This window comes from Cyanistes caeruleus, chromosome 1, assembly GCF_971803275.1.
Source record: "Cyanistes caeruleus chromosome 1, bCyaCae1.hap1.1, whole genome shotgun sequence".
NCBI classification, from domain to species: domain Eukaryota; kingdom Metazoa; phylum Chordata; class Aves; order Passeriformes; family Paridae; genus Cyanistes; species Cyanistes caeruleus.
This window is the reverse complement of record NC_141701.1, coordinates 137,964,204-137,989,359: the sequence shown is the minus strand read 5'-3', so window position 1 is coordinate 137,989,359 and position 25,156 is coordinate 137,964,204. Positions and strand designations below refer to the sequence as shown.

General features: G+C 36.4%; 1 protein-coding gene across 17 annotated transcripts in view; it reads left to right on the top strand.

Moving 5' to 3' along the window:
* ZNF438 (zinc finger protein 438) overlaps positions 1-25,156 on the top strand; it is a 52,086-nt gene that overhangs the window by 3,381 nt on the left and 23,549 nt on the right. The window lies entirely within an intron of this gene.

Sequence of the window (25,156 nt, the reverse complement as noted above, 5' to 3'; positions counted from 1 at the left end):
AAGAGAGAGAATCATGTCCCGCGCTGCTTTTTGAACCGAGGGGAAGGGGGTAGGGAGGGCAGGGTACAGCCAGTAGGGAAGAATCAAATGGGAGGGATGACCGGGAAGGAACTAACATCTTACAGAATAGAGGGAGAGCCCCAGAAATATACCATGTATCTTGATACAATGCAACAGGTCAGCAGCAGGCAAGTGTGTTTTGGTGCTCATCCTTATTTGCAGTCAAGAGAAGACATTGGCCTTATTTGCTAGGACTTAATACTTCATGTTGGCACTGTAATTCACTTACAGAGGTCTAGAGCATGCTTTTACTTAAAAATATTTTTTTAAAATAAATTTAAAACATGACCATATTTTTTTACAATACTAACATTGGCAAATAAGAGAAACAGTGCTGCTTGAGCAATAATTGAGCCCTTTCTCAGGGAGCACATTTGCATGTTGTTGTCAAAGTTAAATGAATTACAGACTTTCTTGCAATGTAATCACCATTAAATTATATGACAGTAATCTTTATTTTTTATTTTTTAATTTAAAAAATAAATTCGTTTGGGTTTTTTTTTTAAATTTCATTCTTTCTTGTGCTGATGTAACAAAGAGATTCTTACTGCCAGCTTAAAATGGCATTTGGAGAATGCTGTTGTCTTTGTATTGTATTTTCTCTATCACTGTTGGTCTTGCCACTTCATGAAACTGCAGAACAAATGGGTAGAAACCATCCTATTCTAATATCACAAAGTGTGATATTTCCTAATTAAATAATCTTTGACTTACTGTAATATAGTACTTTATGTGCTGATATTGATTTGTTCCTAATTGGCTGATCAAACATAGTGCCAGTAGTATTCAAGCATGACTTTTTTAAAGGACTGATTTCATGGGTATTTATAGTATAATTGAATGTTGTAGGAAATGTTAGTGTGGTTTGTGTAGCAATACATATTGTAATCTTATAACTCTTCCACTTAATATCAAGAACATAATGAAGACACCATAAACCTAACTGTGGTAGAACTGTACTGTGCATTGAACAAGGATGCAAAAGGGCATCAATTAAGGAGAGACTATCTTTGCTTTGTCACTTCAGTCTTTTACCATTTTAGGAAAGAATGTTTTCCTCACCTAAACTGTGAGCTGTTCTTTTTCTCTTTGGTTCTTTTCTTGCAGCTTTTTGAAGGCCATACAGTACTGAAAGCCTTGCTTGAAGGGAGGCTGGCTGGTGTCCTAAACACTAGAAGAGGTTTAGTACTGAGCTGTCAGTACACCTTGAATTGTTGCACAAAAAGAAAAGAAAGAATGTAATCAGTAGCTCAGTATATCTTTCAGAATTGTAATGCATTGTGGTCATTTCATTTGTGGTTGAACTTTTATTTTTTGCAGAATGGTGAGAATTTTTTTTTTCATGGAACCTTATAAAGAGTAAAATTATGGAGTATTGAATCGTAAACGTGCTTTTTTTTTTTTAAGTGTGGCTTTTAGAGGCTGGTGTAGGATGTTAATTTCTGTGTATGCATCATGTTTCATTCTGTGGCTTAGCAGTTTATTGTTTTTCAGAAAGTCTAAACCCAGGATTGTTGGTTTAGAAAAAGTGTCGTGGTTAAAGCCAAGAAGAGGTTATATGGTGAGCTTCAGAGCTGGACTGTCTTAGCTCTGAAGAGCCTCTGTCACAGCAAGTCACTGGGGAGACAGGAGTATTCTTGTGGCTCTCTTGGATATTTGCCAGGAGGAGCAGGCGCTAAAGAGATGGAAAAGTGTCTTGGGAAATTTGTTTGATAGGTAAAGGAGTCGTGGGGGAAAGAAACTACTTCTGGCAGACTTACTAGGATCTATCAATGAAATTGGTTTGGGACATTAGGTTAGTTGTAAGTTACAGCTCCTCGGAAAATTTTTGCTGTTAAAGTGTGGGTGGCAGAGCAGTCAGAGCTATGTTTCCATAATCAGTCTATTTCATGAAGCCCTATGTTACCAGTAGCTGAATGCTGAAATGTCTGTAGGAGTGATTTAATTGTTTTACATGACCCCAAAGGAGAAACCAAACCAAAAAAACCCTCAAAGGTGCATTATTCAGCCGTTAAGGACAATTGCGAGCGACTGTATCCCTTCTTCAAAGGATCTTTCTCTTGGGCCAACACTATGAAAATGGTGTATGGTAACAAACTAAAGCTTAGACTGATGTTGTTGTTATACCTATGCTTCTTTGCCACTTTACTTTTCTTATATGCATGTTTGTGGTTATTTGGGATGAACTGTAGAAAATAGGGATTTTACAAAAATGTTACTGATTTTTATAGTTCTGAGCACACTTCAGTCTTCTGCTGAATGACATAGAACTTAATTTTGGTGTGTTTTTTGGGCCATGACTGTTTGGATTCCCTCAGAGAGACTTTAGTCTGCTGATTGTGAGGGTCTGTAATCTCAGATTTATATCAGTCTGTCCTTTCAAAGAGTGCTGCATACACCAGGACACAAAGTTCTGACAGTTTTTGCTCTTCCTTAGCTCAATCAAACCAGAACTGCTGGTGAGGAAATAAGGTACATCCATGTTTTTAGGAAGCAGGTCAGTAGAGTTGAACTACCCAACATTGGTCTCTGCTAATTATGTGTGGTGTCCTAAAGATAAAACTACATGAACCCCCAAAATACTGTTAGAGAATTAAAAAGGATCAGTCTCTAGAAACCTGCATAACCCAGTTGTGTAAGTATAGTACTCTGTGTGTGATGATTCAAATGCTTGGAAGTTACCAGCCTGCCAGTAAAATAATATGGATGTTCAGTGGGTTGTGTTGCTTTTGTCATCAACAGATTTTGAGGCTTTACTGAAGCAGGAAAACAAATTAGTATTGGATTTAGAAAAAAGGAACTGTTGTATATTACAGGACTCAAATGGAGACCACCCAAATGCCTTCAGCTGGTTTTTGTTATTTTCACAAATAGTTTGTTCTTTTAGTAGAGTGCTTAAGAACAGATAGTTGGGTCAATGATTCTATTATGTTTTTCCCTAAACAGCAATATTAAGCAAACTTTACAATATTGTTCATCACTGAGAAAAAAAAAAGACTTATAGGTTCCCTTGGTTTTTTTTAGCTTCTAAAGAAAAATAGTGATAGGCTGTTGTGATTTCAGATCTTCAAATTATAAATGTAATGCACTGAGTTTTTGGAAACTTTTTTCTAGTTTTGGCCCTTGTAAGGGCCAATACATTATCTATTATATTCTATGGTATTTTGTAAGTTAATTCAGAGATGTTATCTATTTTCCATAGTTCTGGTAGAATAGGTAGTATGCAGAATATTCTTGTCCTCCATATAATATGAGTTATCTTTTTTATTACAGTCTTAATTTTTCAAAGGGCAGGTCTGCTGTATTTTTACTGACTCATTTTTGTGCCAAAGCATGCTTGGTGCGTCATTGAAGACCTAAAAGCAAAAAGTCCTGGCCATTTACCTTTGCTTAGTGTGTGTTTGTGTTCTCCTGTAAACCAGTGATTTTCGTCCTGGGAAGGTACCCTGACTGGCAAATGGCAAAGATTTGCAGACTGTAATGGGTGAGATACAAAGAAGAAATTATGCTGAAGGACAAAAAAAGCAAACCTGGCCTCAAATGATGTCTTGACATGTTAGTAATGCCACATACTCAAAGTAGGGAACTGCGTGTTAAAAATATTGTTTCTTCTCTTAGCTTCTGATATCTGTGTTGATACTTGCAATCAAAATAAATGAAATGTGATGGAGTATGAAATGCTATGGTAAAAATCAGTATCTTACTGTCATACAGCTTGCCATTGCAGTGGATGTGGTGCTGAATGCCTCTAAAAAGGATGTAGAGAAGAAGGGAATCAGGGAAGAGTCTGAAAGAGGAATCTGTGGGGATGGAAATTTGCTTTTATAAAGAGAAATTGGAAAACAAAAGAGATTTTGTAGCTTTTGAAAGGCTGTGAATATAGAGGAGTATAACAAAAGTACACAAATGATGACTTGTTTGAGAGAAGTAACTTAAAAACTTTTGCTTTGTTGGTTTGTGCTATAAGAGTAAGGGGACATTCTGTGAAATTAGGGTGACAAAGTGAGAAAGGAAACTTGAGAAAGGTTATATTTCTTAATAAACTGGTAAGACTGAGCTCTGCAGTCTAGGGATAATTTTAATTTAGAAATATTCTAATATAAATTGGATAAGTTAGAGTTCAAGAGTATTTAAACAGGCTAAAGTTATCTTTTCTCCTGAAAGAATATAATCCCTTATCTTTTTGTCACATGCAAATTTATTTTTTCCGTCGTGATTTTTTAATAAAGCTCATCTAAAAACCATGTGTTGATAGTGTGAGTAAAGAAAGTAAGTCTATCCCTAGGTTGTTTATGGGAGAAAGAGTTACAGCATCTCACTAATTTGTTTGCAATCTTTCCCTGTATTGGGTTATATCTAGGTGACTGACCCGCTAGGTGTTGTGTCTAGTTCCCTTGGTAGGATGCACTGATTTACTTTGTTTCTCTTGTAAATGTGGATATTGGAGAAGAGGTTTTGGTGGCTAACATCAGCATCCTCATGAAATTGGAAAGAATTTACGTAGGCCAGTTGTTTTTGTGACTTGCTACTCATGAGACACTGTTCTGCTTTGATTTTTCTATTGCCTGGGCTCATGCATAAAGTTGGTGTTCCTGCAGTAATTTAATTCGAGTCAGTACACAAGTTTGTTCTGAACCTAGAGTGATGGAATATTTTGGGAGGATGAAATGAGCTAACGCTGGCCTTCTGTGTCACCCTGCCAACTCCCAGCAAGTATGTAAAAAGTCATAAAAATAGCAGTGGGGGTATCTTAATTAAATGAGCATGCTTGTCGCTCTGCCAGTCTTTTCTCTTGGCATGGTTCAAGTCCTAGAAACTGTTTGCTTTCAGTCTCTATCAAACTCAAATATAAAACTCCATGATAAAAGCATCAGAAGCAGTGTTCAGCAGGAAAAGACTACAGAATCGGCTTTTTCTCATTCCCGCTTAAATGTCCTTTTCTCTCCGTTTAGTGCAGGCTGCAGTTTTTATTTTTGGTGTGTTTAGCAGCAGATTGAGTTAAATTTGTTGTATTTGGCTCTAGAGCAGCAAAGAGCAGATGTCAGGGAGGTGCTGTGACGGGAATAAAAAAATTCAGAAGGCTTGTGGGAATTTGGGGTTGAGAGGGAAGTCTTCCTCCTATTTTTTTCCATGCTAGAATCCATATTATAACTTTTAGAGCTGGCATTCAGTTCAAAACTTGCCGTGCTGCAAGGGCTGATGCATTGACGCAGACATTCTTTCCCACAGCTCAAATTGTGGAAACAGAGTTTATTTATAAAATAAAACATGCCTGTGAAATTATAATTGATACTTTAATTATGGAGAACTTGCCTGAAAGATGGTAACTTAGCAATCTGTGGGACATTTTCCTGGCCTGGAATAGCCACGATTTATACTGAAACATTTTCTCTGTGTGAATCCTAGAAATGGAATTCCCCTAACTGAGAGGTACTTTGCCAGGGATGATAAGTCTAAAATAATAGTCAACTTTTAAACAATTAGGAGTAAAGCATCTGAAAAGTAAGCTTTGCTATTTGGATTGTCACTATTTGAAAAATAGGCATTTAAAAGCCACCACTGCATGTTGCCAGTCTTTACATAGTCAGGTGGGTCCCAGATATTTGTGGGAACCTGGAGAGTTTCTTGCTTTTACTTCTTTTCACTTTTGTAAATGAACACAATGCTCCGAAAGTCAGTGGTGGCTTCTTTTTTCTTTGAATCTTACCTAATTAAGGGGCATTTCTCAAACCACCTGGTGTAGTTTGTTAGTTAGCAGCCTGATTGCTTGTTTGTTTCTGTTTTTTCCTCACATTTTGGTTTTTCATTCATCATCTACTTGTACTACAAGCATATATATTGCCACAGTATAGTTTAAAGAAACATAAATACGATGTAATTTACATTGTAATTACATTTACATTATTTTTGATTGCAGGTTGTTGTATTTGAAAATTGTGCAAATTCTCTGTTGTTGTTCTATGCGTAGAATAATGTACTTGATAATTTCTGGAGAAATTTTTTTTTTTCTGTGATGAAAAGGTTTTATTTACACAGTGGTCTGGAGGGGAGGACAGTAATAAATGTACTTTTCCTTGAGATGGTACTCAGTGATCTTGTATTAGTGTTTTAGTAAACCCCATTGACTCCTGCTTTGGGTCTTCTATTCTGGGAGTGAAGCTGGACTCTTGTCTAGCTCCGGTAGTAGTTCTTACCATTTTCTGTGGAGATGGGATTTGAAATGAAAGGAATGCATGTTACTGTGCATTTAGTAAGGATATGAAGTCTGTTTTTTTTTTTAAAAAAAAGCTGTTAGTGTAGTGGGGTCACTTGACAGAAGCATTCTATGTGTGAGGTATATAATGTACATGCACTGTTTTCCTCTGCAAAATCCTGAGTGGAGTGTGCTGCTGTTTAGGTTTGAGAACAAATGTTCCCATGTCCTTTGCTGATGAACAATGTCAGTGCACTGCTAAAAGAACACAGGACTAACTTGCCTGTTGGCTGTTAGATGTCGAGTTCCTTGGTTAGACAGCTAATTTCAGTGACTTGAAAGTGATAGGCCTGGAGATAATTGTGGACAGAGCTGCTCCAAGAAGATTGAGTGAAGCCTTTTGGATTTCTTAAATGATAAGGAAGCCAGCTTTGATCAACAGCTGCTGGGAGGGTTATTCAGACACTGAGTTAACATAGTCCAGTGCAGGATTTTTCACCTCTGACCAGTTTAGAGCATGTTCTGCTTAAGGTGAGTTTGTATGCACGCAGTTTTGGTGCGTTTGATTAGCATCATTTATGCTTGCCCTGAACTTAATTTCTTACAGGTATTTTTCACCTGGCTGTCAAATTTCTTTGTTGTATCAGAAAGACTTTGTGACCACATAAAAAAAGTTAGAAAAATGATTATGTTGTGGATTCTGTCATTTAAAGACTGTGTTCTAGCTGATATAAGTAATTAAGTATTTGTAAGGTTTCTTTTACTTGATAAGATTTTGCTTCAAAAGAAGCACAAAACTGTAGAGTTCATTTAGGCTAGATCAAGATTGTACCTATTTTATTTTTTTTTTAATGATTACATGCAAGAGTCAAACCTACATTTATGTATGAGCTTTGAAGATACTGTGAGGAGAGCTGGTCTAGAGTGTTATTACGGTATAATTGATCTAATTCACTGCAAAAGTTTTGAAACCTTTTTGAATGTTTTTTTTTGCATTTAAAAATCTTCAAATATTTGGTATAAAATATTGCTGTTCATTGGAAAGTGAAATTTCTGTTCAATTTTAAAAGAAAGCTTTGTTCGTGTTCAAGATTAAAGCGGACCAAGCTCTTACTTTTCTTTTTCAATTTTAAAATTATTCTACACTCTAAAAAGTGCAGATATCTTTGAAAGATTTAGCTGATCAGCTTTTGAGAAGCATAAAAATTCCTTAGATTAAGAATAATGCTAACAAAATTGGTGGAAACTCCTGAATATAGAACTGGTTTGTTCTGGATATGTCTCTTCCTTTTCCAGGGAGCTGTTCATTTCGGAAAAGCAAAATAATCCAAACCTATAAAATCTTGGTTATACAAGTTGTGGAATAATGGGTTTTAATTTGACCACCATCAAAAATGCAAGTCAAGGAAAAGTAATAATATATTGATGGTAATATCTAAGAGTTTGTAAAGCATATTCTCCCTAGAAAGCAAAAAGTAAAAAAGTAATTTGTAAAGTGTACTGTACCTATAGACTATTGCAAGGGAAATAGGACAGGCTAAATATCCTGAGTCTTATTTAACCCTGAGGGATTTCAGTGATGAGAGACATGATTAAATTGAGCATGTGAGCCTTTCTTCATCAAAGTGGAATTATGTTTTAAAGTGTTTGCTATTCAATAATGGAAACAATTTATTTGAATTGTTTCTTCATAACATTTCAAACATGACACAGTAGAAAGACCATTTCCAAAATATTTATTAATAATTTTAAAATTAATAGATAAACCTAAGAATTCATAGATGTTAGTAATGGTTGAGAGAGAATAACTGTGCTTTCCTAACGAAGGTTATACGGAGAATATTCTTCAGGTTGTCTTTACTGGCCTCTCTCTCTCCAAGACTTGTATGTGTCAACTACATCAATGGTGTAGTGACCTGATGGTTTCAGTCTCTGGCAATTATTTTTAGAAAGCTGCTCTGGGTTGGGAGAAAGTGTTTAATGTGTATACTTGCAGTGAGAAAGGCACTGGGTGGGAATATTAACTTGTGTTAGGTTGACTGTTTATAGTTGTCCCCAAAAGCGAAATTTCTATTGAAATCTAGTAATATTACAAATAACTGTGTTTAGAAGCATAGTAATTTTCAAGACTAGTATCTTTGGAATTCTCTTTTTCATTATAGTGGTTTCACAGGCCCAAAATATGACATTTTTTACTTTAAGATTTTTAAAGTTAATTACATTTCTTTCTAGAAATAAGATGAATGCCAGTAACTTCCCAATTAAAGACCATTACTTGTAATGGTACACTAGAATCATGGAATATCCTGAGTTGGAAGGGATCCACAAAGATCACTGAGTTCAACTCCTAAAAGTTTTCAGATACAAATTCTACAGAGGTTTTACAAAGAGCAGATGTGGCCAGGTGGAAAATGTTGATTAGCAGAGGAATTCTATGCAGTGCCCACTGTTGTGAGCTGCAGTGCTGCTTCAGGGTGCAGCAGATGAGTCAGTTACAAATTCATGTGTTGAAAGGAATGCTCAGTTTCTGATGTGCTGCCTACACTTGGGAGGTGCAGGGAACCCTTCCCATGGCTGTTGCAACCAACTCATTTGCACAGTAATAGCCCTTGTAGCTAGCTGGCTTCTGACAGACTTCAGTCAGTTCACTTGGCTGAGAAGAGGCTGAGGTTTTAAGCACATTGAACTGAAAAAAACTATATAGTATCACTGGGAGTATTTTTGCTTCACATGTACAAGTCCTTTGAAAACAGAATATCTTGTAACTATATTGAAATATTTTTCTGTCTGAGGAACCAACAGTGTTGTGCTGTGGATAGATTTGTGTTGCATTTATAACTGTTGAAAAACCAATGTCTCATGCACTATTCAGTTTTTTTGGCTAACATCTTGTATGAATATTGCACTGCTGAATCTTTAATCTGCTGTGGAGACAGACAAATTTAAGAGAAGTATCTTTAATCTTTGAAGAACGTGTATTGACTGGGAAAGCTAGTTCAGTTTATTTTTGCAAATCACCAACCCTTAGAAGTGGAATTAAGTTCAGTGCAGGAGAAAATGGAACTTTCCCTTTGTCTCCCAGAGTGAGGTCATGGTGCTTGTGTCTTTTTAGTCTCCATCTCAGTAAAATAATAGAAAATATAATTGTTTTGTGTTTCAGTTTTATCTCCTGAAGAGTGGGAGTTATGGTTACTTGTACAGGTTGTAATGTCAGGAATTCTTGTCCTTGTTGCTTCTTTACTGCACTGTCTCTGCCCTATTTGCATGCCTGTGTTTGAAATTCTCATGTGCTGCTTTTGTATTTTTTTTTTTTGCCCCTTGATTTTATTTATTTAGAGATTCCACTGAGCAGGTAGCTGAGTTAGACTTTAGCCATACAAGAATTGGTTGTGCATGTGGCTTTAGTGATGACAAAATCCCAGCAACCTTAGATGTGAAGGCAAGGAATAGAAAACAAAACAGAATCTAACAGAAGAGATGAGAAAATGAAGACTTTGGTAGTAAAGGAAAGTGGAGGGGAGTGCCTGAGTCACAAGGTTGGAAGAAAAGAAACTAAAGTGATACGCTGGTTTTGGCACTGCAGTGTGTGATGATGCTGTTCTGATTTGTAATTTTAAGAACAGCTAAGGAAGTGTGCTGCTTAAATAAGATAATTCACTGATTCTTATTTTTAATTGTAAAAGTATCTTCTAATCTCATTTTTCAGTAGAGCAGATATACACTAGGACTCATTTTAAGAGAGCTTGTTTTTGTTTAATGAGGATATATTAATGGTAATTTTAATCAATAAATTAATAAAAATACTAGTGCTTCTTTGCTTTATTGCTCAAATCTTGTCTGACTGGGGTTGTGTGCAGCATTAGGTCTTGGTAGATTTAAAGGAATGCTATTTTCCTTAGTGAGGAGCTTAGCAAAAGATCTTGTCTTGCTAAAATGGGTCCCAGTTCTGTGTGAAGGACAGGCATGTGATCACTGTTCACTTTCCAATATCACACTTGAAGGCTTTCTAACTAGACTGTACTACAGTCAGGTCACTCAAATTCCACCATGTCCCTAGAGAATAGAAATTGTTTCACCAGCAGATACATGGTGTACTTTGAGCCCATTATGCTTAGTTATGGGATTTATTTCAGAATTTGGGAGATTAATTTTTATGGAATAGGTAACTGAGAGAGTTAGCATTCTTGCTTGAATAATGCCCTACATGTTTTGGACAGAGATTTTTCCATGACTAAATAAGAACAAGATATTTGACCATCTTCTAGAGGAAGCACTGTTTGGTCAGCATAAATTTAAAAGTCCAGAAGAGAAAACTGACTGTTCTTGTGTGGTGTTTGCAACATTTTCATGTTTCTTCTGGGCTTTAATTATACTGCATATACATGGCAAGAAAAAAGACCAGGGATTTTGTTCTTTTCATGGACGTGTAGCTTTATCACATCATTGGGAATTTATAGCCTAGTGATATATAGTGTTTTTTCCATTCCTGCATTTTGCAACTGGTTTGTACAGCCTTATAGTCTGGCAGCTGAGAGCTCACTTTTTCATGATTTTTTTTTGGCATGAAAGGGTTACTGTTCACATTTCCTGTGTAATTCCTTCTGATCTTGCTGGGCTGTAATTACTTTCTTGATGTTAAACATTCCCAGGCTCCTATAACCTTCTAGCCTGCTTGCACTGGCCAAGTTTGTCCCAGGTGATCATGTGGGCGAACCTCCTGTTTTTAAGGATAAAAATCTCTCCTTCCTGTGTAAGATAGGCTACATATTCATTCCTTTGCTGTGCAATCCCAAGAGAAATCTTTTAAAAAATAATAATAAGGTAGCACATCACTCTTTTAGAGTTGGACTTAGCAGCCAAAATACATGACAAATCAAGTATGTGAGTTTAGAATCTGCTGAATCGTGGTTGAATGACTGAGTTCACACTGAAGATTATTTTTTCTTAATACATTTGGAAAATAGGTTATGATATAAAAAAGACAGATTTTGACTGTAGCTTCTTACTTTTGACCATATAATTGGCAAATCCTTTTAAGCTTGTTTGAATATAGAACTACTTGGCTGAGCCTTCAGGATTCTTTTTTCTTTTGAATTCTTTGCAGTAGCTGCATATCTTTAAAAAAAAAAAAAAAATAAAAAAGCCACAAACAGAATCTTACTCAGTTCTGTCTTTCCTACATAGTTCAGTTATCCTGTATTTCTTCTGATTTTCAATTTTGGTATATAAACAGTAAACCCAAGCTATGATTTTGTTTTTAAATAGAAGTGACTGTATACTACGGAAAAATGTTGACTTCAGTGGTGTGGGAACTGAAGTGTTCAGTTCTGCAAAGGCACCAAAAGGTTTTCTATGCTGCTTTTCAGCTTTAATGTGGAGGAGACACCTGTAAGAATGTGAGTGAAGTTTGTTTTCCATGACCTTTATTCTGTTTTCTCACGTTGCCAAGAAAGATGAAAGGTTGTGATGGCAGGGTTTTTTTTAGGGTGTGAGGAGTTGTAATGTGCTGATACACTGACACTGGTGAGTGTTGGGTTAGTCTGGACTTTTTTGTTTTTTGTTATTTTTTTTTCTTTTTCTGACAATGTCAGAGAAAGTGGTTGGAGGTTCTGTGCTCTATTGGTTCAAGAAGTAGTCTAAATTTTGATACTTCAGTTAAGAGCAATCTCATTATCTTATTATATCTTATTATCTGTTATAGGTAACTTTTTTTCTCATAATCCTAGTCTTATTAACTTGTGCATTTAATTGGCTCCTTTGTGAAATTCTCAGGCTGCAAGTAATTCTATTTTGTTTAGCTGTATCATTGTACTTGCAACACAGATACTCAGAAGTCTACCCAGTAACTGACTGACTGAAGTCTTGTGAATGTGTAACTGTGAGCTCAATGGGATTATATGATTATACCTGTAAGAAAATGATTTGTAGGTAATAAATTGTATCAGTTTCAGCCCTTTTCTTAGTTTAATTCTCATGTACTCCAATGCCTGTGCTTTACTATATAAATAGAAATTAAAACAATTGGCGTGTGTGTTGTTGACTGTGCTGCTGTGCTAGTGAATGATAGGAAGAATGTATTTTAATGAAAATGTCTTTAATCTTTTCAGGAAGTCCTGAATTTGATGCCATATTTATAATTGGAATGCAGTCAGTATGCTGCCCAGCTCTTAATTGCATAGTCCATCATGTAACTGGGAACATGGCTGTCTGATCTGTCTATTTTTGCTGTTGAACTCAGATGTTCTTATGGGGTATTATTCAATACAGAGAAATCCAGTCCTGGGATAAAGTATTTATATAGTAGTTATGCGAAAAAAACCCATGAAGCACTAGGTGAGTGTAACTGGACAGAAAAAGATGCTGCTTGTAATTTCCAATTACACTGTCATTTTATTGTGGCCTGCTTCTCATCTTCAGATACCTGAAATTTGTTAGGAAACTTCATATGAAGAGGGTTTACCTTTGCATAGCTGCTTGGGTATGTGTTAAAGATGTTTCAAGCATGATAGGCTTCCCATGCAGCAGGGTAATACTTTGGTTAAAGTTTTTTTTTTCTAAAACAGCTCATGTTTGACTATATACTATGAAAACACTGATGAATTTAGAGTTAGTTGAGAGGCAGACTCTCCTGAAACCTGTTTTCCATCTAATAGGATATATAGTTCATCTTGCCATTCTCTTTCTCTTTTTTAATTTTGCTTCTGCTTACATGAAGGCAGAGAATTACTTGCTATTTTGTAATTAAAGGTAACCTGTTTTGAATTTATTTTGTAAAATACTTAAAATGTAACCAACCAGATTCTCCATTGTTAATGTCACCTTTGTAGTGGAAAGTACCCTGACTGGCAATGAATTTTCTTCCATGAATAATTTGTGGTTTCAAAGTCTATGTGAATTGCCCCTTGCTTATTGGATAGAAGTCATGTTATGGGATGTAAGCTGGTTCTCTTTATCCTCTGTGTGTGTGTGCATGTTGATTTTTGAGTGATTTAACTTAAAACTCTTGTGGACTTAGATATCTGTAATGTACTAGAGGCAAGGTGATGCATATAACTATGATGCAGGGAAGAATTAGACCTAACCTTAGGTGTGTTTACTGCAGAGAAAGAAACTCTTTAGATTTAACAAGCTACTACAGAAATAAGGAATGATTTGAATTAGGGGAGCTTTTAAGCTTTCAGACAATGTAGTCAACTGTATTTTTATATTCAGGGTTGTATAAGTTCTCTCTTAGGGAGGCCATGTAAATTGCTGTTGTGACAAAATGCATAAATGTGTCTAGGATTTGATAATAATTAATTCATTTTAACTATCTAAGGAAAGATTAAGTGCCTCAGTTTGAAACTGGCTATAAAAAGTAAAATATAAACAAAGTTAACACACATTCGGTGTAATAGCACATTTGGTAGAACTGAAACCACTTTGTTTTCCAAGTGCAGTGGTTTCTCACTTTCAGTGTTCACAAGCTGTTTAGTCATAGAGCGCCTCTTGACTAGATTTTTAAGGGCAGGTTTTATCTCCATGGCTTTCTTGCCTTTGTATGATAGAGTCTTAAGTGCTGCTATAATGTTGATGAATTAGGTTGTTTGCCATTGGTGCACAGAAAGAATCATAGAATATCCTGAGTTGGAAGGACCCACAAGGATCATCAAAGTCCAGCCCCTGGGCATTCACAGGCAGGCCCAAGAGTCACACCATGTTCCCGAGCGCACTGTCCAAACACTTCTTGAACTCTGTCAGGCTTGATGCTGTGACAGCTTCCAAGAGATCAATGTCTGCCCTCATGAAGAAGCTGTAGACTGGAATGAGGTCTCCCCTCAGTAACCTCTAGACCAAGAGACCTCAGCCACTTCTCTTATGGCTTCCCCTCAACGCCCTTCACCATTTTGGTGGCTCTCTTTTTACACTTTCTTACAGCTTTATATTTTATATTGCACCCAGAACTGCATACAGCCTCAAGGAGAGGCTGTGTCCCTGCAGTGCAGAGCGGGACAATCCCCTCCCTTGCCTGGCTGGCGATGCTGTGCCTGATGCACGCCAGGCAGGCCCTGCAGAGGGATCTCACCAAATCAGAGGTCTGGGCACTCTCCAGCCACATCAAGTTCAACAAGGCAAAGTGCTGGATTTTGCCCCTGGGATGGGGCAACCCTGGATGCAGAGACTGGGCAATGAGAGGCTGGAGAGCAGTGGCACAGGAAGGGAGCTGGGGGTCCTGCTCCATGGCAAGTTGAACATGAGCCAGCAGTGCCCTGGCAGCCAGGAGGGCCAGCCCAGTCCTGGGGGCATCCGGCACAGCCGGGCAAGGGAGGGGATTGTCCTGCTCTGCTCTGAGCTGGGATAGCCTCACCTCGAGTGCTGGGGCACTTCTGGGTGCCACAGTGTAAGAAAGATGCAAAACTGTTAGAAAGCATGAAAAGGAGAGGCACAAAGATGGTGAAGGGCCTTGACGGGAAGCCTCAAGTGTGAGGAGGGGCTGAGATCACTTGGTCTGTTGAGCCTGGGGAAGAGGAGACTGAGGGGTGACCTCACTACAGTCTTGTGAGGGGAAGAGGAGGGACAGGCACTGATCTCTTTCTGGTGTCCAGTGACAGGACATGAGGGAGTGGCCTGAAGAGGTGTCAGGGGAGGTTTAGGTTGGGTATCAGGAAAAGGTTTTTCACCCAGAGGGTGGTTGGTCACTGGGCCTGGCTCCGCAGGGAAGTGGTGACAGCACCAAGCCTAGAATTCAGGAAGTGTTTGGACAATGCTCTCATGCACACGGTGTGACTTGGGGATGGTGCTGTGCAGGGCCAGGAGTTGGACTCTGATCCTTGTGGGTCCCTTACAACTCAGGATATTCTGTGATTCTGTATTTTTAAGGCTTTTTAATTTTAGATGAACAGTCATGAAAACAGAGAACCTTACAAGGTATTTAGCAATTTGAAAGATGTTAGGAAACAGAATACACTGTATCCTTATTACACGTGTTTTTCCTGTATAGAAAGATTTCTGTTCTTGTCATTTGCTCTGATGCTCAAAGTAATTTTATGTTTGTCATCTGCTAAATGTATTACGTATTGCATAAATTTTTTACTTATTAGAAGCTTCTTCTAAAATTGCTATCCAAAACTTCACATTTCAGAAACTTAAGCTCAATTCTTCCATCTCTATAAAATTAATTTGGCTTCCAGTCTGTGAGTTTTCATGATAATTAAATACCATAGGTGTTACAGCTATTGCAGTCAACAGTTTGAAAAATACTTGCAAATTAAATATTTATATAGCCAGAAATACTGAAAAAAAAAATTACTTCTTTATCTCTTTGAAGATAACTGTCATCAATGGAAGTACTTATTTTTTTAGATTCTTCACTGTGAACAGTGAAGGGACTCACATAGGACTGTGAAGGGAGCTCTTTGTCACTGTAATTTTGTGTTTCATTTTTAAGGTTAATTCAGTTCTAACTTGTAGCATGATCATTGACATTTACATGGTATGGGCCATGAGGCCTGCTTGCAGCAGGTGAATTCACACAGATCAGAAACAGCTTATAACAAAAGCACAAAATCTTTGGCAGTTATCACCATTATTTTTAATCTTCCCTTGTCCCTTCCAGTGCCCTAAAAAGAAGTAGTTGAGCTCAATGAATGAATGTTTGATACAGAGGATGATGCAGATTGTTGGCATGCACCCAGTGCACATCTCAAAACCACAAAGTTTACAGCACAGATCTTGCATTATTTCATTATTACTAGTGAAAGGTGAATGACTTTGAAGAGCAGAAGTGGATGTGGTAGAAATAATAGACAGGGTTTTCTGCTTTGCTGCAAGGGAAGCTTGCAAGGGAAGTGATTTTTGTTTTTACAGAAATATGTTTGGTAGTGTTCTTTCCATATTAAAACCCTTATCTAAATCTTAAAGGATACTCTGTTTTTTGTCCAGGCTTGTGTATTTTGCTATTTAGTGCAAGTTTTTGAGAGAAAGCAAAATGATAGATTAAAAAAACAGATCTCATCTATGTAAAGATAATTATATCGGACTGAAACAATTTGTATGTTAAAAAATGTTTAATGAGTGTTCACTAGAGAACCTCTCTAAAAGTGGAAGGTCAGAGCAAAACCTTACAGACTTTTCTGTGGTCTTATATATCAAATGTTCTGTTACCTGCTTGAACAGTTCTCACCATTCAGAAGACAAGTAGTGTAGCACTTTGCCAGTGTTTTTTATCTGAAAAAAATATATTGGAGGCTTCTTATCAATGTAATTCAGATCCTAGAAAGATGAATAATTTCTTAAAAGTCATTCAGTATTCAGTAAAGAAAAATCATGAGAATTCAGCCTCTTGCAGGTATTGGGAGCTTGTGCTGATAGATCACTTGGCCACTAATCAATTTCTGAAACTTTGAGAAGTTATCTTTATATCTATCTGACAGTTTTCAAACAATTGAAAGCCACTCTGTTGTCTTCTGTACAGGCTTTTCTTTCTGAGGCATGTAGAATAAATAGAGCAGGTGTGTTAGAAGCTGTGATCTAATTTTGCAGGTTGGGAGCCAAGAACAAATTCTGCATGCACATATCTCCAACTTTAATCTTTAAAAGAAGAACAGACTTAAAATACAAAGAGTACTTGAGCATAAAAATGTGACTTGCTTGACACCTACTTGTTCATTTAGTTACTCCCAGAACAATTCTTCTCTTAGGAAACATGATTTGTTTGGTTGAAACAAGGTAAGGAAGGGAGTGGAGCAATACAGTTTTAAAGAATGGGGAGCTGATGATGGCAAGCACTGTATGGCTTGGAGACAGGCAATTAAGGAGGTAAAGTTATTAATAAAAATCTGTGGGCAGTAGAGTACAATGGAATTCTTTAAATATAGAGGATGTTCTTGAAGGGTACAAAAGCTTAGTAATGATAGAAGTCCAATACTGGGCAAGGATGATAAATTTCTGCTGTGCAGAGAAAGGCATAAATATTCAATAAATATTTTGTTCTGTATTCAGAAAGAGGCTAGATGATGCTTTTGCATCACACCACCTCCATCATTAGTGATGGAAAGAATGTATTATCACTGTACCAGCAACTATTAATGTTAAATGTTTTTAAATCTGCTGCACTGACACCTACAGATACTAAAAAAGAAAAAAAGCTTTAGAAGCTCTATGAATTATTCATTTTGAGTTTTAACAAGTCATGGAACAGTGGAGAAATTTTAGAAGGCTGGAGGTGAAGGGGAACTAATGTGCCCAAATTTAGAAGGTATAATAAGTGCACCTTGAAAAGGCTGATAGTAGTATGCTGTCAGTGAGGATTTAAAGGAGAATTGCATAATTAATGCTGATGAGAATGGGCAAGTCAGACCTACATTGTACTGCTGCATGGGGTTACTCCTTTCTGTAAACTGATATTAGGCTGACTGTCCTGTAGTTCATCAGATCCTTTTCCTTGCCTTTCTTGAAGATGGCTATATGCCATTTTCCAGGCTTTGGGAATCTCCCTTGATGCTGTGACTTTTAAAAGATGATAGAGTGCATCCTTGCAGTGGCACTGATCAGCTCTCTGGGCACTAGTGAATGCATCCTTCTGATCCTGTGGATTTGTACAATTGCATCTTCATGTTCTGTTGGTTACATTACATCAGTGCCTCAGCCTCTTCTGTGGCTTCTTTTACTTTCTCTGCTAAGCATTAGGCCCACTTTTTCTTTAGCCTTTTTTTTGTGACCTTTGCTTTTCTTAACTTTCTAGGTGCATGCTTGAGCAGTGTCTTAAATAATTAGAACGCTGCTGTAATCTACAGACACTGAGCATGACTAGTAAAATTTGGATTCAGACATAAAGTAGGAATTAGTGCTGCTATTAAAAAAAATAGATGTTTGTTTATTTAATTGCCCTAAGTGAGCAGAACTTCAGTGTTAGAATTTGAAGGCCTGACATGACCCAAGCCGTGTCGGTGTCCCACTGAATGTTTTTTATGGTAAATTAATGAAAAGGTACTGTGTATCAAACCAAAAAAACCTAGTTACTTTAAAAGCTTGGCCATGCTTAATTGTTTGCTTCTTGAAGTACTAATTCAGTTTGGTCTTGCTTAGTTTGAGATTTAACTGAATGCATTTGGAATACAAATATCCGTAGGAACAGAAGACAAAGCTGGAGGCCCATAGAGAAAGAATGTTCCCAGGGTTAGCATAGACTGCACACCACAGCTGGTTGCTGGACAGCATCCAGGAATAATTTTGACATGTTTATTTCACATTTTTTCTCCGTGAACATGTTTTAAGAACACTTCATTAAAAATGTCCAATAGTCTTTGAAGCTCTGTGCCTTTAACATTTTTCTAACAACAAACAGGGTGGTGGATACAAAAATGAAAATGATTTTGGCAAGCACTATTTGCACATGAGAACAACACAAGCTAAGTGGGTGAAGGCAGTAAACTAGGACAGGTTGGATTTTGATTTATTCTTTTTTGTACTTTTAAATACAAAATGTGTGAAAGTTTTTTTAGTAATTATGGTTCATCAGTAACATAGTGCTGATAGACAATAATAGACTGAAAGACTAGAGAAATAGACTGATAGACTGAAAGAAAGAGAATAATTTAAATAAATCATAGAATATGTTGTCCTGTATATTTTCTATGAATGGTGTACTAGTTTGAACAACAGCTGATATTTTACGTGCTTCTTGATGCTAGTCAATAAAGTGTGTCACCAAAACTAGCTACGCCTGTGGAATATTTGTGTCTATTTAAATTCTACTATTTGTATTAAAAAATGTATTTATACTAAATTGACTAGAAAGCACACTGTTATGTTCTGATTGTTCTTAAAATAAATGACACATTAGTCTCTTCAGCCCAGCAGTAGCTTTTTCAGTTGGGTTAGAGCTCTGGGAGCTCCCAACCAGGGAATTGGGACATTCTATGCAGGAAAATCCATCAAAGTGGTGACAGTCGTTTCCCAGAAAATGAGAGGGATGTGACCGAGCAAAGAATGCGGGCAAACAGCTGAACTTCTCTGCTGGGGTCTGTATGAATTAGTCTGGGCACAGCAGCAACAGGGAGGGCAGATGCTGCCTCTGCTGCCTGTGCTCAGCTCTCAGCTGGGCTGTCACTTCCCTGGCTGCAGCTCTCACGGGTTCCAGAGCTGTAGTTCACATCTTCAGCTGTGGATCTTGAACTGCCCTTAATTATGAAAGATAATTTTGAGTGCATTGGTTGCGTACTGGGAATTCTTTTTATCTACAAGTATAACATTTAAGCAATATTCTTTAACACTTAAGGCACCCACTATGACAGAACTTAGATAAAATGTGACCTTTTAATTTTTGCACTGAATTTGGAACTCTGGGTTTTATGAGGGTGCTTCAGTGAGATTATGTTCTAATTTGTCAACTCACTGTTTGATGATTCTTCCAATGTAGAACAGTTTATTATATGCTTGGGAAGCAGTAAAGGTGGAAGTTGAGTGAGATGGAAGTTGCTTATGCTAGTCATTAAATTTTTACAGGTTTTTTAGGTGTGACTTGTTAAATACATACTTCTTTCTGGTGAGTAGGATCGGGTTTGGGAAACATAAGATACAATTCATAGTTGAGCAATGTTTTTAATGTAGGGTATTGTTAAAAAAAAAATCCAGCTCTTGTATTTGCATCTCTGGTTTAAAAGCGTATGTGTTCTTGAAGTGTACCGGACATTGAACTATCCAGAAAAGCCCCATCCTTAGCCCTGAAACAGTCTGGGCTAGCAGTGGTAGAGGCAGTTTGGGGGCAGAATCAGCGTAGCACCAAAACAGTCAACATATGTTACCTGGAATATTTTTTACTACAGGGCTCTCTGCAAGGACCAGCTGTGCCTCACAACAGTTACACATGCTCCAATGAATTCTACTTCTTTTGTAGAACTTAGGAGTTATTTTTGGGTTCAGACGAAGAAAACAGGCTTTTTCCTTCAACATAAGTCACTAAATATTTCAGTGTATAATTCAAATTAAGAGCTTTTTTTGTTTGAGAGGAATTCGGCCTTAGAATTTAGTTTGCTTTAATGGTCTTAGGCATGTGGCAGTGTTAGATTTTTGGTGCTAATACCATTTTCCTGTTCTTTGTTTCTTTAACTTCTTTCTTAGGAGTTTGAATGTGTGTTAGAGGTGAGCCATTTTGAGAGGGAATTTAAACAAAAAGTTGTCAATTGGTAGGCAGTTTGAATTTTAATATCTTAGAAGTACATCCCATCTTGGCCTAGGTCATTTATTGCTTAATTGGGCAGTCATAGTAAACAGCTTTTATTTTTATTTCTTAACTTTTATTTTTAATTTTTGTTTTTATTTGTTAGTTCTTGAATGCTTGTTTTGCTTGGGTCTGTGACTAAGATACATTGAAGTTAAAAAACATATGCTGCATTTTATAAAGTGTAGAGGATATTGCTGCACAAACTTTATAAATGCCACAATTGACCTTTTAAGAAATTTGTAATGGAAATTCTTATAGAAACAGCTGTAGATGATGCTCTTACTTGGTACCATGGCAAAATTGAGCACTGTGTTCAAGTTTGCAGCTGTAAAATCAGAAGTAATTCCCTTATTTTAGTCAGAATTTCAAAAGCAATTCACCTTGCAAAGCCTTGAGTGTTTTTTGGTTTTTGTCAGCTGTTAGTTTTTCTTCTAAGTAGAACATTAACAACATAGCTGGACAATATGAAAATAATGAAACTCTGTACAAAATCCTTCCTGAATGACACAGAAATTTTTATCAGAGGGATGCAGATTAGTGTTGAAGTAACCCAAAATTTCTATTTTCAGTGAAAATAGAAGTGATTTCAGTGATTGTCAATTTCTTGTTTGGTCTCTGCGAAACTTAAGGGCCATCTGTGATTCTGTGAAGAATTCAGCATCACATTTCAAACTTAAATCAGTCAAATTCTGCAGATGAATGTAGCTTGTAATCCTCTAATTATTAATGGAATTTTCAGGGCTATGTTATCTGACACATTCAAATAAATATTTTGTATGCGTGGTTATGTTTTGAGGTATCAAGTAGCTCTAAATATGTTAGGACTTCCAAATTGAACAGAACTTGCTCTCCTTTCAGCATTGCAGATCTGGCTTGTTCTTTCTCTAATCTAAAATTAACAGAAACCAAAAGTTTTCACTGGAAGTTGTAACAATATCAGTAATAGCTTATTCTTCATATGTTAAAGTTGAGAAAGTTTAAAAAAAACCAAGGAAAATACAACTAATAGGTTTTTTTAATCTTTCCTTTAGTCCTTTTTAATTATTTTGGTTGGTAACTTTGTATGTTAACTTCATTCCACTCTTTGAAACAACCTGGTTTTCCATAGTGTAAAAACAGGTTATTCATTAGATAAATAAGTATATATGGCCTTTTATTACAAAATATCTTTATTCTCTGCCAGTCACTAAAGTTATCTTTATTCCATCAGCATAACAGGTAGATTAAATATGAAATATGGGAGGCTTAGGTAACTCTGAAGTATGGTAAGAGCATTGCCATAGGAATTGATGGAACAATCTGTCCTATGTATGTAGACCAAATTTTGCTGTCATTTTCAGGCTACCCTTTGCTGTCAGTTAGTAAATACAATTTGATTTCTGAAAGGCAGTTGTTGATGTTTTTAAGACTCATCCAGACAAAGCTTTAAGGCCAATGTTGACCCTGTTTTAAGCAGGGAAGTTGGACGGGATGACCTTGTGCAGTTTCTGCCAACCTGAATGATTTTGTGAGTAGCTGTGTACACGATCATAGATGTTTGTCTAGTTCTGTGAAATTTTAGTGTAACTGAAATTGCTGTGTAGTGTTTGTGATATTTTTTATATGAAAGGAAAGCTAATGTACAAAAGTAGGTACACAGTGAGAGATAAAATACATAGTCTTATTAGATGGTCTTATTAGATCAAAACAGTAATTAATTATGAACAAAAGTAAGAAAATCTCACAATTTAATCAGGTACTGCAAACTGAAAACCATAGTGGTGTGTTGCAATTTCACTGTGAATGATGTACCATATTGCTAAGAGAAGTGTAAGATACATAGATTATATCTTATGAAATTGCATTGTTGAGAATTCCAGCAAAACTTCTCAGAAGTTTGGACCCAAGCAATAAATGAATGCTTAATTAAGAACCAAGATATCGTTGTGGTAGGGAGGAACAGAAGTAGAAGGAACTGTGCTGTTTGAATTTTAGAGTGAATTCTAGATCAGTCATTACTCATTAAGAATGGAACACGTTTGTTTTTCTTATTTTGTTTTAAATACCAAGTCAATTTAAATTGAAATTGTAAGAACTATGGACAGCATAGATTTAATATAGTATGTTATAAAAATGAAATTTGTGTTTTCCAGAGCTATTGTTTATAGATGTCCTAAGAATCAATAACAAAATGTATCAATTTGTATTGATTAATCATTTCACATTTACTTTCACACCAGTAATAACCAAGACTGTATTTTAAACAATAAGCTTTGACCTTTTAATACAAAGTAATGGTACAGATGTCTAATCCAGACATGGAACTTGTACGGGTCTCCAGTTTGTGGCATTCAGAGCATTCCACCAAGAGGGGATTTACTAAGGAAAACATAATATGACAATCTGTCTTTTTAAATTGGAAATTTGGAAAAAAAGATGTTATTTTTTGACATTCAACGAATTGCCTAATATTAGGCATAATAGTGACCATGCTCTTTTGATTTTTATTTTTTTTTAATGGAGTTGTTTTCTCAAATGGAAAATAGTTGCGGTTATTTATAGTTATAAAAACTGTTTAGGTCCACTTTATTTTAATACACATACATTTCATAAAATGAAGAATCAATATTGCACCTTCTTTAGCCTTCTGTTCCCCCAGTGTCTTTTTGAGAAATTTCGCTTTTATACATTTTTCAGAGGTCCTCAAATTTGCTTTTATGGAGGTAGTTATAGTTGTAAAATAAGAGTTAGTGAGACTGTATGCTTGTTTGTCCACAGTAGTAGAAACTGCGTGGAACAGCCTCATTTCTTGCAGTGTATGTGCTAATCTTTATTCATACAAGTGAAAAACCTTCAAGCTGATTTCAAAAGACTTATCTTCTCAAGAAAAGCAATCGTTTTTCACTTGCCTGCTATTTTAAGCTGAACGTTGATGTTGCCCTATGTTGTTTCATAAATAAGCTTTTATTCTCAGCAACATGTTACTGAAAGTGGCATAGAACCTGTCGTGTAGGCACAGTTCCACTCTGACAGATGGGCAGGGTGTAGGCTTGCCAGCCAACCATTCCCCACATCACCCAGCAGAGTATGAAGGGAAGCATTTTTGTCCAGGATTGCCACTGTGGCATTCAGTGCATGTATGGCTTGAAGTTCAGGAAATGCGCTCGGACTGGTCCATCTCACAGGATGACCAAAAGTTTAAAAATAGCCTGGGTTTTGGGTTCTGCTGGGTTTGTACTGTTCTGTTTCTTTTTGTGGTTCTGCTGAAGTCATCTAATGGGCTCAGCCAAAAGAGTTCTGCCATGGACACACATTTCTCCGTGATGAATTATCTAAGTATGGAAACATAAGCAGTGAGCAATTTCACACACTGTTGTTTGTGACTACATGAATATCTCTTTGGATATAGAATAGGAAGACTAGGATCTGATACAAGATTAACTCCTGATGTAAAAATATGAAAAATAGAAAACATGGAGTAAATCAGACATTTGAGACTGAAGATGCGAATAGTGAAATGCAGATTATTTTTGCAGGTTTTCAGAAATGCAAATCAGGTATTGTTTGGTTATTGGGGTTTAGGATTTTGGAGGGGTTTTTATTTTTTAAACAAATTGGCTTAATGCCTTGTGCTTGATTTTATAAAGTAGCCAAGCACTGCAGGCTTTTGGCAAATACACTTGCTTGAACAAATGCTTTTGTGTTACACTAGTCAGTCATTGTTTCTGTCATTTTTATCTTCCTCTCTATTTTTTCATAGCTGCAATGTTTTAATCTTTTATTTCAAGTACAACTTGGCCTTTATATAACAACGGATTTTGTGAACTTTCCTGGAAGCTGTGCTGATTCAATACATTCAGGCTTCTTGGGGAACTTGGTTTCAGTTGAAAAGTTTCTAAATTATGGGAAATATTGTTTGCATGGCACTCATTTACAAGATGGCATGGCATGTGAAAGAACAGGTGTGAAAAATGAAGTGAATAAAATTGGTTGTGAAATACAAATGGGCATTTCATGGGCTTCTGTCAGGAGAATGTCTTTTCTAACCTGTACTAAATATTTGATTTTTCTTTTTAGCTGGATGTTTTCCTCCTGAAATTAAATTACATAATATTTGACTAACACTTCTTTACATGCTTAGTTTTAAATTAAAATTCATAATTAAGCTTAATATGAAATTATAAGATTTGATTTAATGCTTTCTTCCAGTGCCTGAACTAATGTACACTGCATTAGAAGGTGCAGTCGTCATTGAGAAGCTTTGTTCTTTTAACAAAAGGTACCAAAAATAAATTTGGTTAGGGTCATAGTGGTCTAGTTTAATACTGTTATGATAATAAGTTCTATAATTACTTTCAGGTAGTTCTTCCTTCCCAGAGGATGAGGTTTTTAGTTTTGATATCTGCTTAAAGCATGAGTATGACAGTAAAATTAATGTCATAACCTTTACAGCCTATTTATCGCTTTCTCCCTAATATCCTAAAGGATTTTGTGTAACATCTAAAATAAATGTCTTAGTATGGACAAGCATCGAATTAGGTTAATTGGGTTCAACTGATATTCATATTCAGTGTGTCTATCAGGACACCTGTTTCATATAAAAGACCTGTGGGTATCTTCCTGTGAAAATTGCTTTTAAATTATTACATGTATATGCTCTGCTTCTTTTGGTTGTTAAAGACTGAGTTACAGCATGGGATTTTTTTTTCCAGTTTGCTTGC